The sequence below is a fragment of the Clarias gariepinus genome, chromosome 1 (genome assembly GCF_024256425.1).
Source record: "Clarias gariepinus isolate MV-2021 ecotype Netherlands chromosome 1, CGAR_prim_01v2, whole genome shotgun sequence".
Taxonomy (NCBI): domain Eukaryota; kingdom Metazoa; phylum Chordata; class Actinopteri; order Siluriformes; family Clariidae; genus Clarias; species Clarias gariepinus.
Genome location: NC_071100.1, coordinates 19,916,892 through 19,930,064, shown reverse-complemented (window position 1 = coordinate 19,930,064; position 13,173 = coordinate 19,916,892).

Here is a 13,173-nt window from a genome sequence, read left to right as displayed (position 1 = left end):
GCTCAGTGATTATAATCCTTAATCCCGCTGCAGGTTTATTTATAGAGACGCCGCGCTCGCGCACCCAGACTATGACGTCGTTCACGTGCGACTGTCACACCTCCTGACGTCAGCAAGGTACCTAAAACATATAGCCACATGTTTCACCCTGCACTGCACTGATTTCACAAATTATTAACTCACCACAAGACATAAACACCATGTAAAAAAAAAAGGAAAGAAAAAAAAAACTCAACCTCATGTAATGAATTTCTTAGTGTACAATATCTTTTTGTTATCTAAATACCATCTATAGAAATATATCTTCTCCAAATCTCCAGAGGAGGGAAATAACAAAACAGAAATATGTTATTCTTCTACTCTACCTAATTCTTTCTAACACTGGTACAATGGCTTTTTCTCCTCACTTCATTTCCCTTGAAACCTGATGTGAAACTGTGTCCAGACGAATATACATTCATACAGCTTGTGTCTGCTGGAATCCTTTTGTTTAACCGAATAATGCAAATGTAGGTGGCTCTGGATGAGGGCGTTTCCCAAATGCTGTAATGTAAATGTAAATGTCTTACCTATCGTCTGTCTGTCTCTGGATCTCTCTAGTACTGACATGTTAATGACTGTCGTTCTTTTGATGTACAGGATGTATGTGACAGAGGACACCTGGCCCGAAAGCTTAAATGTGCTCTCTGCGCAGCGGGCACAACAAACTATAATTCTTATTTTAATTAATCTTAAAACTTAATTTAGATACTCTTTATCTTAATCCTAACACATACACCATCTGAATATTTTGGACTGCTGCCGGTAGCCAGTGTAGTGGGCATCCCTCACCATGTAACAGTAGGCGGTGTCATTGAATCTAACAATACATAGTGTCATCATTACCTTTTATGTCATACAGTAAGGTATATCTACCGAATTAACAATGAACAATGAACAATTAAGCAGCATGAGGTGACTGCACACTCCAGTTACAGGTAATGGCAGCACGTGGGTGTCAGGATCTGCACACAGGCAGTCGGTGGGTACCTTTTAGTAATAATAATAATAATAATAATAATAATAATAATAAACACTAATAAAACAACTAAGGATATTTGAAACTACTGGAACTGGGACTAAACAGCTACGTGGTCATAAGGAAACCACTACTTAGTAAGACTAATCAGAAAAAGGCTTCAATTTACTAGGAAGCATACTGTAAATATTGGACTTTGGAGCAAAGGAGAAGGGTGTTGTGGTATGTTAATTTCAGGTTGATCCTATTCCCGAGCCATGGGTGTGTCAGGGTAAGAAGGGAAGCACATGAAGCGATGCACCAATAATGCATAGTGGCCACTGACTCTGAATGGCAGTAGTATGATTTCGGGTTGCTTCAGTTGGTCAGGTCTAGGTTCAGCAATGTTATGAAGTCAGCTGATGAACATGAATGTACATGAATGAACATCTATGGGTTTTCCTCCCTGATGACAAAGGAAATCAAATTGTGAAAGAGTGATTATAGGAACATGAGCAATCATTTTCACACATGAGCTGGTAATCACATGTGCTGTAATCAAAAGTAAAGGTGATTGTATGAAATCCTTGTGTGTGAAACTTTTAGAGCGTAAGGTTAATGCTGTTACCTAGTTGCTAAGCCAATTCGGATGTAAACGAGCTAAAAAAAAAGCTTTCATTGCACTTTATTCTAACAATTTGGCATGTTCCTTGGTGAAAGTGGTGTTAATTTACCAACAGTAACTAAAATCAGTCAGTGATTTGCTTGTTCTTTCATGAATCTGTACATCTAGGTTTATAAAACTGTTTCTATATTAACTTGGGTAAAAAGGTTAAAGCTACACTTTACCAGAGAATTTATGTCAGTCAAGTTGTACTGTACAAGATCTATTTTACCTATTTTTTTCCTGACATCTCAATTTTTTCAGAGGACTTTTTGTTCACTTGGCTCTCTTACTTAGAATGATTCACACCTTCCACACTTTTACTACAGACTATACGGCCCTGTTAATATTAAATGAAAGCTGCTTTACTTTTTTGGTGTACATTTGATATATAATAGTAGAACAGAAATATTTAACTTGAGTAATATACTGTGTGTTTAATGGGTTTATGGCATGTGGAAGTCACACCAGGACCAAAAGAAGGACCATGTGACTCACAAAGTCATGTGTATACAGTATACATTATGCATTCCTTATAGTTATATTGTCACCAGTACAGTAGTGAAGTATTTGATAAGAACGGCAAATTGTATGAGTTCATGATTGTCTCATTTTTCAAAATGGTTTAAAATTGATACAAATGAGGCTGTAACTGAATCATCTGAATATTTAAGCAAAAAAATTAAAGTGTGGACACCAGTGATGATCTGGTGTCAAAAGGAGAGAGACACCCGTTATAGACCAAAATATCCTACTAAAACAAAGTAATTTTGGAAGAAGTTGCCCTTGGATAGAATGTAGTCTTATAATTCTCATGTTATAATATTTAATTAATCTAAAAATCACATTTTAAAACGAAACTTGTAAAATGAAAAATGTAATGATTTAACTAAGGAATCTCTTTTGTGCACTTAAAGTTACAATCTAAAATGGGTTCCTGTAGGGTTTATATGATAGCTTGGAGACTGTAACTTCCTAAAAGTAAAAACGAAATTGTTTATTATTATTATTATTATTATTATTATTATTATTGTAGGAATCTATATATAATCTTAAGGGAAACTCTCACCTGGGCAATTGACGATTTGACCTAGAATGTTCCAGTGTGTTATCTAGTTTGATGTTTTAACTGTTTGATCAACAGCAATAACCGACAAAATATATCAGTAACCCTGAATTACTGATAACATGTTATCAGTAATGGTATGCAATGTTTACACACATTGTGTACACCTACACCTTCACATATGGGAAAGGTACAGTATTTGTACTGTAATTACGGGCTTTCATTGGGGATTACTCTATTTCTTTTGCATGTCGTCTTGTTTACTAAGCACAAGCACTTCACATGCATACAAATTCACCACACCTTACTTCAAACTCACCATTATTGTTATAATGCATGGTCCACTTTACTTAAACTATGGTATTTTTAAGCACATTTGAAGTGGCACTCTGGGCCTTGTATATCAGCAGGTGTTTTTGTGCCAAGGTTGGGGCTGTATTTGTTGTCATAGAGGAACCTTTTTCAATGTTCAAGGCCGAGTCAGAGGGAAGGGGTCAGAACACAGTCTCTAGTAAATTCTGACCAACACCCCTACAATGCGACCAATCACGCAACCTGAGCAGCTGTGATGTCACTGCAGAGCAAGCTTGTTTTTTTTTTCTTTCAGTTTGAGGTCCAGTACAAATCATTAAAAAAATCAATAAAGCTCTATCTACATCACACCTTCACTCGAATGTCTGTCTGTTTGTCTTTCTCTCTTGCACCATGCAACGAGTTTAAAAAGAACATTTCTTCTTTACTACATGTTCGGGCGAAACTGTAATGTCGTGGGTATGTTTGTGTCTGTATGGTGTGTGTGTGTGTGTGTGTGTGTGTGTGTATTTGGATTCCTCCAAACATTAATCTTTCTGACACACCACAAACCCACCAGTGTAGTAGAGTACTGAATGAATACATTTCCGTGCACAACAAAGCTTTGAACAAATGCTCAGATGTATAATATGAGATAAGATAAAATGTAAATCCCTTTGGATAAGGGGCATCTGCCAAATGCCGTAATTGTGAACAATTCATAGTTGTTTTATCATAATCTCTCATAAATTTTTATAATGAGAAATATTTTCCCTTTACTATTAACTTCTATTTAAATATTGTTACTTCTTATGATGACAAATAATAAGTATGACAAAGTAACATCCATGAAATTGTGACATTTATTTATTTATTTATTCATTCATTCATTTATTCATGTAAAATTACCGCAATTTATCTACAAATTATGAAAAATAAAGTAAGCATATGTTGCACAAACTGCCTTTACAGAAATAACTTGCTACTGTAAAGGCAATAAAGCACAAAATATACATCTCAGTTAACTTGAATTACTTTTTAGCCAGATGTGTTTTGCATATTGATTTAAAGGTGAATTAAAAGTAAGACATTTGGTACATACAAATAATATGTATTATACAATAAATTAACCTAGATTTATCATAAATCTGTAAAACAAAAGGGGAACAAAGAACAACACTCCTCTCTATGTTGATGTCTGGTCTATTAGAACTTTACTGGCACTGCATCTCTCACACCAGACAAATTTGTTGAAACAGTAACCAATCCTCAGATGCAGTAGGGCTTTATGTTTTGTAGTTCTCAGAAAAGTAAAACCATCTGATCTGATAAGACCACATGCTCAGCCATGAGTGCTAAGGCATACTGTAGCTTCTCAGTTGGCCGGAAAACCAGAAAATATATACAGTGAGATTGAGGTTTTCATGCACCCAGTAAAGATCCTTGCTATGACTAAACACAAAAATTGGATAAATATTTAGGTACCTTCAATGAATAATTGTAAATCAATCACCCAGGACAATGTGTTCATTGGAGTTGGTGGAGAGTAATGCAGTTTTCCTATCCTTACATGACCTCATGTGATCGAAACAAGATTAAAGAGATGGATTGGAGTTGATGTTTTTGAAACAAATAAGCAGATACTAAGTATATATAAAAAATATTTTTTCTATATATACATACTGTAGATAAAAAAACACTTTCACCAGTAAAAACAATGTTATTATTATAATTGGAATTTAGCACACTTGAACCTACATGGTTACCTCCATATAATCCCACAGTTTTTATTGGATTAATGGCAGGTGGTTCTGTAGAACCTTTTTGAAACATTTTACTGTCTGTCTGGAATTTTCCATGTTTTCCAACAAGTGGATTTAGTGTGGGTTTTCCACTTTCCTTCCACCTCCCAAAAACATGACGATTGATTAATTGAGCTGGTAGATGGGCTAATCTCAATTGCCCCCTTTAAATTAGTGTTTTCATGGATGCATTACTTGCGGTGGACTGACGTGTCATCCAGAGGCTCCGTTTCTGTCCTGAGTCTAATCTTTCTGGACAGACTCCAGATCCACTGTGACCCTGACAAGAATAAAGATAAACAAAGTGGTTTGGCAGAGAAGTCAAAGTGTTAGGGCTTTATTTTTCTTGTTGAGCAAGTCACACAAAGATTTGGACAAATGGTTTTTGTGCTCTATGGTTCTTATCCTGTGACATAGGAGTGTCAGTATTGTGTTCTGTTTAGGAATGAATATACTGGACGCATCTGAGTTCATAAAATCTAAAATCTACACAGCAAATTCATTGTTGAAATAATGTTGAATTAACACAGAGAGCGGGGAATAAACAGCATGCAGTGTTTATATCGGTTTATATTTCGAGCAAGAGCCATCACTTTGCGACAAGGCAATTGGATTACTTCTTTGTGTTAAATGATCAATTTAGTGGTGACTCTTCCTGTGCAACACAGTGGCTGTGTGATGAAATGGTTAAAATGCCTTCGAAGGGTTCTTGGAAATGTTTAATCCAGGAGCCACTGTTACTGCACATGCAGTCATTTCAGCAGTAATGAGTGACAGGGATCAATTAGTTAACATTCACAATATGTTCTGTGAAATAGGACATTGTGCAGTTTGGATGTTTTTGAACACCTTGTTATATACTTAAGAAAACTATGTGGAAGTGTAAGCATTGTGGTGAAATGGGGATATAATGCTACAAAACATAAAATATCCAGTAATGAATCTTCAACAATCTTTCTAATTAAAAATAATTAACACAACTGCAGGAAGATTTAAATTTACAAGATTTTTAAAATACATACCTGTATAACCCAAACCCAAAAAGTTTTTGCCATTTGTGCTTTTAAACAGCCTTGTGACTCAAAGAAAACATGTACAAAATATTTTCTGTTAATTTGTACTACTTTTTGCTTTATTTGAAAAAAAAAGTTATCTTAAACTGTTTATATGAGTGTTTAAATAATTTCAGTTTCAAAATAAGAAAAAAAAAACATTATTTTAATTGTAATTAGAATTTTGTAAAATGTAAGAATTGTAAATAAATCATGATAAATCAAAACATTGTAATAAATTATGTAGCTGTATTTAAAGCAGACTGATAACAAATTGTTTTTTTTTTTTTTTTTAACAGATTGACAGTATAAACAGTGGGGCAAAATGTCTGACACAGTTTGTCTGTTGCTAAACAAAGCTCAATGTATACATACACTACTGTATGTCTCTTTTTAATAGTGTGCACTTGTAAGTGTTTGCGGTAGAGATAAAGAGCTCAAACATAGAGTACTGGTATCTTGATATACACTGGACGTATTTATTTATAGAGAAACAGAGCACTTTGATTGAAAGTTTCTCGTGATCTTTCTCATGTTTTTAGATATCATCGGCCCAGCCATCCCATGACAGCTATCCCATGATGATGAAGACTGACATACATATGCATTAAGATATGTGAAGCCCACCAGCTGTGACTGTGTGACGACAGCATAACATGCTAACAAAAAATGCTATCCTCCCTTTTGCACATAAGTTCATATACACATGCGAATTCTTGCCCTTAGATTGAAATCATTGTGGCAAATCACGATAAAAAAAAAAAAAAATTCTTATTCTCTCATGATGATATGTTGTAATGCTCCCTAGCCCAGATTATGTAACACTAGTGGAGTCAGCGACTGGCCAGGAGTTGCAAAACATGAACAATAGAGAGGAAGCGCGGAGTGCCAAATTCCTTTTGAACACTGTGCCAAATGTTTGCCAAATTCCTTTTAAAGGGTGACAACCTTCCTGCATTAGGAATGCCAACCTTGGGTCATCCTTACATAATCATCCTTCCTGACAGCTAAGAGAAAGGTTGCCTCACCACATTACCCATGCCAACACTTTGCAGATTGCAAATCATTTTTAAATGATTTTGCAACATGAAAATACTTTATGATTTATCTCACTGTAAAAGCACATGTTTGAAAATCAGATCTGCTCTTTTGAAGGAACCGCAAGTACTCCTGTTGCTGTGAATCTCCAGGATTGAGGTTACAAATATTGCATTCAGTCTGTGTGCACGGAGTTTGCCAGTCCTCCCTGTGCTTGGTGGGTTTAATCAGGGTATCCAGATTTCCTCTCACAGTTCAAAGACATGGATAGATTGCCATTTCCAAATTATATATGATTGGATGTGCATGTGTCTACATGTGCTAGTGCCCTGTGATTGGTTGGCACCCCACCCAGGGTGCACCCCACCCCATGGCCTAAGCTTCCTGGAAAACGCACCAGGTCCCCTGTGACTGGACACAGCATCAGTGCTTCTTATCCCTTATAAAACAAAGTATTGTCTATTTTTTTATGTGGTACGGGTTGAAGAGCTGCACCACGAGATGTAATAATATTTATAAGAGCCCTATCGCAGGGCTTCTGAGGGGGTCAACGAAATAAGAGTTTGTGAGAGTTCTTATGATACGCACGGGAAGACCCTCCCATTTGGAAATAGTGTGGGATTATTAATTGGGAATTTAAAAAAGGAAACTAGAAACATAAAGTAAACAGAGCTAGGCCATCTGTGCGATGGGGGTCTAGAAACTAAAAATAAAAACAGAGTTATCAGGACCCTTAAAAACATATGCCATCAGGTGCGGCGTGTTCAGCCTGATTCTGTATGTTTCATCCAGCAGGGTTAATGGATAACTAAAACACCTAGAAATGTTACACAACTTTCAATTTTTGCAAGTCACTGTATGCCATAAAGAGGTTACTGACCCAGACAAGTTCTAAAAAATAAACAAATAATAGGAAAAAAAAGAAATACAAGGCAAAAGTGTAATGCCATGGTACTGCTTATATAATAGTTGATCCTGAATATCTAGCATGTTCAGGAACATACAAAGCAATTTCACTCTAACAGTAAATACAGATGAACACCTACATGATACTCATGACATTTTCCAGTAAAGACGTTTACTGTTTGCAAAGTGAGTCTCATGGACATGTTAATTAAACAAGGGACATTTTGAGGAGAAAATGCTATTTTATATGATGTGTGACCAATTGTAATAGGATGGCAAGCAGCTGTGTGCACACAAAAGAGAACAAAAAGAGTGATGAATGTGTTATATGTACAGTAGCTGCTAGTTTAATCACATCTCCATGTATGTTAATGAATTTGTTCTAATATCTTAACATTTCTGAAGTAATAACTTCACACGGACTAAAAGAAAATCAATACAATCTAATGCTAATGGTAAATTTATTAAAATGTATTGTTATTCAATGCATAAATAATGTATGTATTGTAAATTTATTGATAATATGAGCAAGTAAAGTTTTCTATATGCAGATGTTTAACTAGCATTTACAGTATGGAAGGAGTCTCCAGTTTTAGCACTTTACAGTAACACGTAAATCAGTAAGTATACAGTACATTTATTCACTAAAGGAAGGTCTTCAGAACAGCAGGTGTTTTTCATGTTATTTTTTATAATTAACATCAAGTGAAGGTGAGATAAAAAATTTGACAAAATATATGTAAGTGGTAAAACTTTACAGTAATGCAATTTAATACATTTAATAACACAATAAAAATATAAAGTGTGATAAATGTTACAACATGTGATATTTTACAAGAGGAATAAACCATTTATGACTTCCTCAACTGGTTACAAACTTGCCTGACACCATATCATCGCTGAATGTCATCCTAGAACAGCATGTTCTTTCATGTTGTTATTCTTTACGCATTACATAACACATATTACACATACGCCTATACACCAAAGAAGTCAAATATAGATATATTTAATGCAGCTCATTCTACGTACCAAGCATAGGCATAGGCATTTCCCATGTTTTTTTCTTTTTTCTTTTTTTAATTAATCTCTTGGGAAGTTGGTTCTTATCAGCTAAGAGATAAGCATTCTTGAAAGTGGATAGTACCGAAATAGGTTAGCATTCAGTGTCTCAGATAAAGTTGGTCATTCACCTCTAAATATCCACACATGGGTTTTTGTGATATAACAAAAGGAAAGCTTTAACTACTTGATTTAACACTCCTGATCTATGGGCCATTCAAAACTGTGATCTTCTTCCTTTTTCATTACTGTGTTGAAATGGAAAATATGATTTAGGTTTGTTCTGACTTTTTTTTTCAGCTAGTTTAACAGGCGTCTGCAGATTTTGTGCCACAGGACATTCGTATTTGGTGCTACCTCTGAATTCTTCCTGCTGAAAAGAGGCATCTCCATAGCATGATACTGCCACCACTCTGCTTCAAGATTCAAGATTCAAAGAACTTCATTAATCCCAGAGGGAAATTGCTTAATTCACCATGTTACCCTACCTCACCGCCCAGACACATAAAGAATACAAGGGATTGTTCTCACATGGAGGAAGAAAGTTTTTACATCCACTGCACTTGTCTCTAAGTAAATTCATTCTTACTGCTTAATTATTTAAAATAAATTTAGCTTTTCCTTTTAAAGATAGCATTAACATTATTATTGGTTTAATAGTAATCTCATCATCATCTATGCCGCTTTATCCGCACAGGGTCATGGGCGGGAACCTATCCCAGGAGACTTAGGGCATGAGATGGGGTACACCCTGGACAGGGTGCCAATTTATCGCAGGGCACACACATACACACACTAACACGCTCATTCACACTATGGGCATTTGGGAAACGGCAGTTAACCTAGTCTGGATGTCTTTGGACTTTTGGAGGTAACCGGAGTACCCGGAGGAAACCCACCAAGCACAGGGAGAACATACAAACTCCAAGCACACATGAGAATCAAGCCTGGCTGGGAATCAAACCCGGACCCTGGAGGTGCAAGGCGACAGTGCTAACCACTACACCACCGTGCTTAACAGTAATCTTAATTGGTTTAATTTGCCCACAAGTTAACCATTCAACATGCAATGAACTCATAAAAAAATTAAGTTTTTATTTCCAAAAATATTATTTTTAAAAGTAAAATAATTTAATTAATTTTTTATTAAAATATACTTAATTGCTAATATGGGAAGCTTCATGTCACTATTCTGTAATCCTGTTGAATCTCTGCTGCCATCATGTGGAGACTTTTGGTTTTGGATTTTTAATAATTTTTTAAAGGGACAAAAAGTTAAACTTTTTATCATTCAAACATATAACTTTTTTATCTGATCATATCATTTACTCATTTATTTATCAATCTACAGAAAGAGCTTTAATAAACAAACTGTTACAATTTAATTTAGATTGCTAAAGTAATTTAGACATATTTTATTATTTATTTTATTATTTACTTTTACACAATACTTGCATTTTCTCTGTTATTTTTTTACATACTGGTAGAAAATATTAGTTATGAATATTAATATTATGAGTGATGTTCAAGTCAAACTGGCACTTGTTATAATATTTCTTGTAAAATTAAGGTGTAAAATTGATTGACATTTACAGAAACCTTTGAGTACAGTACAGTGATGAAACTCTCAGTATTGGGGGACGTTACTTTTTAAGGTAACTAATTACAAAATTACTGTCTTTAAAAAGTAATCAGTTACATGACAGAGTTACTTTCTGATAAAAGTAACTTGTTCGAGTACTTTTCCACTGCGGAAAATGAAAACTCCTGTGTGATTTTTCCTACATGTTGTTTTAATTAAGACCTTCATAATTATTCTACCATCATCACTCAGCGAAGTTTGGCCTATAATCTGTTAACCACTTAAACCCCTATCTCAACTACGCGGTTTCACGCGGTGGCCATAAGTATGGTTTATCTTGATTCACCACAAGATCTGGTTCTGTGATTAGGTTTCTAGCTTTCTGCGCGTCGGCCCTCGCATAGTCAAACCGTATAGGTGAGATAGGAGTAGAACAGCAGGAATAACAGAGGGTGGCGGGTTATTAGGGACAAGGCTTGTAGGACGACTTTCACACACACACACACACACACACACACACACACACACACACACACACACACACACACACACACACACACTAACAAATTGGAAATGACTGCTGTCTGGCTTGCGGATTACATAAATTGTCTGAATAATGGATTATATTTTTGAAAAAGTAACTAAATAGCCGAGAATCAAAAAAGTAATTCAAGTACTCTAACACGCGGAAAGATGGACAACACTGGAAACTCTTAGATGCAATAAAACATTCAAATGGTGAAAACATATTAAAGAAGGCCAAGAGGCTGTGAATGACGGTGGCGTTGAGTCCACTGCAGGTGTTTATATAAAGATTTAGCAAGTGGAACATCTGATCTTTAAAAATCGACCGATAATTTGTCTCCCACATCTCCAATGAATCTGTCTGTGAGAACTGTACACACAATCATTTACCATCCCCACTTGCACATTACAGGGACTCAGCTGGGAGTTATTGCCCCATTCAAGGAGTTCATGGGAGGCCAGCGTTTCAGTCATGAAGCAGGCAGTCTAATCATGGCTCCGGTGTACTGAGAAAACCTACCATACCTTGATGATCTTTAAGCACTAATAAAACACTGGGATATATGCATTAGTGTAGCAGGGGATAATATGGATAGATAAAGGAAGTTTTTACTCTTATAACTGTGTTCTGTTATTCTGCACAATCAAAAATGTAAACAACATCAGGCCCCTTTTTCCAAGTTAATCAATGGATTACAGTTATTACTCAAATAAGCATCACTGACATACAAAGGGAAGAGTGTGTGGTGCAAAATGTACATTTTATTAGTTTTGGACTTCCTTACACACTTAGTTACAACTCTGCAGATGACTCACTCACTCTCTCATCATCTGTACCGCTTTATCCTGTATTCAGGGTTGCAGGGGTTCCGGAACCTATTCCAGGAGATTAAGGGCACGGGGCAGGGTACACCCTGGACATGGTTCAGGTAGGGTTCCATCATAGGGCACACACACACACACAATCATTCACACACTACATGCAATTTGGAAATGTCAATTAACCTAACCTACATGTCTTTGGACTGTGGAAGAAAACCCGGAGGAAACCGATTAAGCACGGGGAGAACATGCAAACTCCACGCACACAGAGATGGGAATCGAGCCTCGCCGGGAATCGAACCCGGACCCTGGAAGTGCAAAGCGACAGTGCTAACTGCAGATGACTCGCTACTGTAAATTCTTCAAGTGCCACCTGATTAACAAAGCATAATATCCTAGGTCAGGTGCCATGTGGAAAAAAGGTTTATAAAGCCTAATATTAAAGTTTTTCAATAAACTAGTTTTGTCAGGCTCAATTCTGCTTTTAACTCTCACCTCTCCAAGGGTTCCTCTAACACACTTTACTTTAGCTAATAAGATATAAAAACAGCAGTCAATAAAATTCCGACAAAAAGAGGTTTATGGGACAAGACATGGTTTAGACTTAGAATGATGCTTTATACAGCATGTTTGTGTATAAAGATATACACTTAATGCACAGGTGTTGGAAATCCAAGCTGTTCAAGTCAGTAAATAAAGAGCAAATAGAATATAAACACACATCGCATTACAGATGTCTTCCCTGAGTAAATCAGCATGAAGACGGCACAGCAAAGGGTTTAGAAGTGACGGATTTTATTACAGGAAAGACTTTTGTGAGTAAGTGCTGTGTGGTAGATTGAAAAGTGAGTCCACAGAGTCAACACTGCTGGACTGTAAGTCTCAGAATAAAGAATGTACCGAACACCAATAAGACCAGAGTTGTCGTGGAGACCTAGTGAATTAGAACTGCATGAATCTTGGGTGAGGTGTCCCTGAGACAGAGAGCGGGCTCTGTCCCAACTGGATTACACACACACACACACACACACACACACACACACACACACACACACAATCTGTTTGGAGACCATTTATCTTCTTTGGCCAGCAGAAAACAAAATGTCCTCAGTGACCTTAAGCCTTTCATTCACAGACATGGTTTAAAAATCTTGAATGAACACTTTCTCTCTCTCTCTCTCTCTCTCTCTCTCTCTCTCTCTCTCTCTCTCTGTGTGTAATGCAGTACCTTAGTTTGAAGTGCACCTTATGTTTTGCTGAGAATGCATGAATGTGTGTGTGTGTGTGTGTGTGTGTAATGTTCTTTTTAAGGGGCCTGGGAAGTGTGTGTATATGCGTGTGTCTAGACAAACTTCAGAGGATGGGG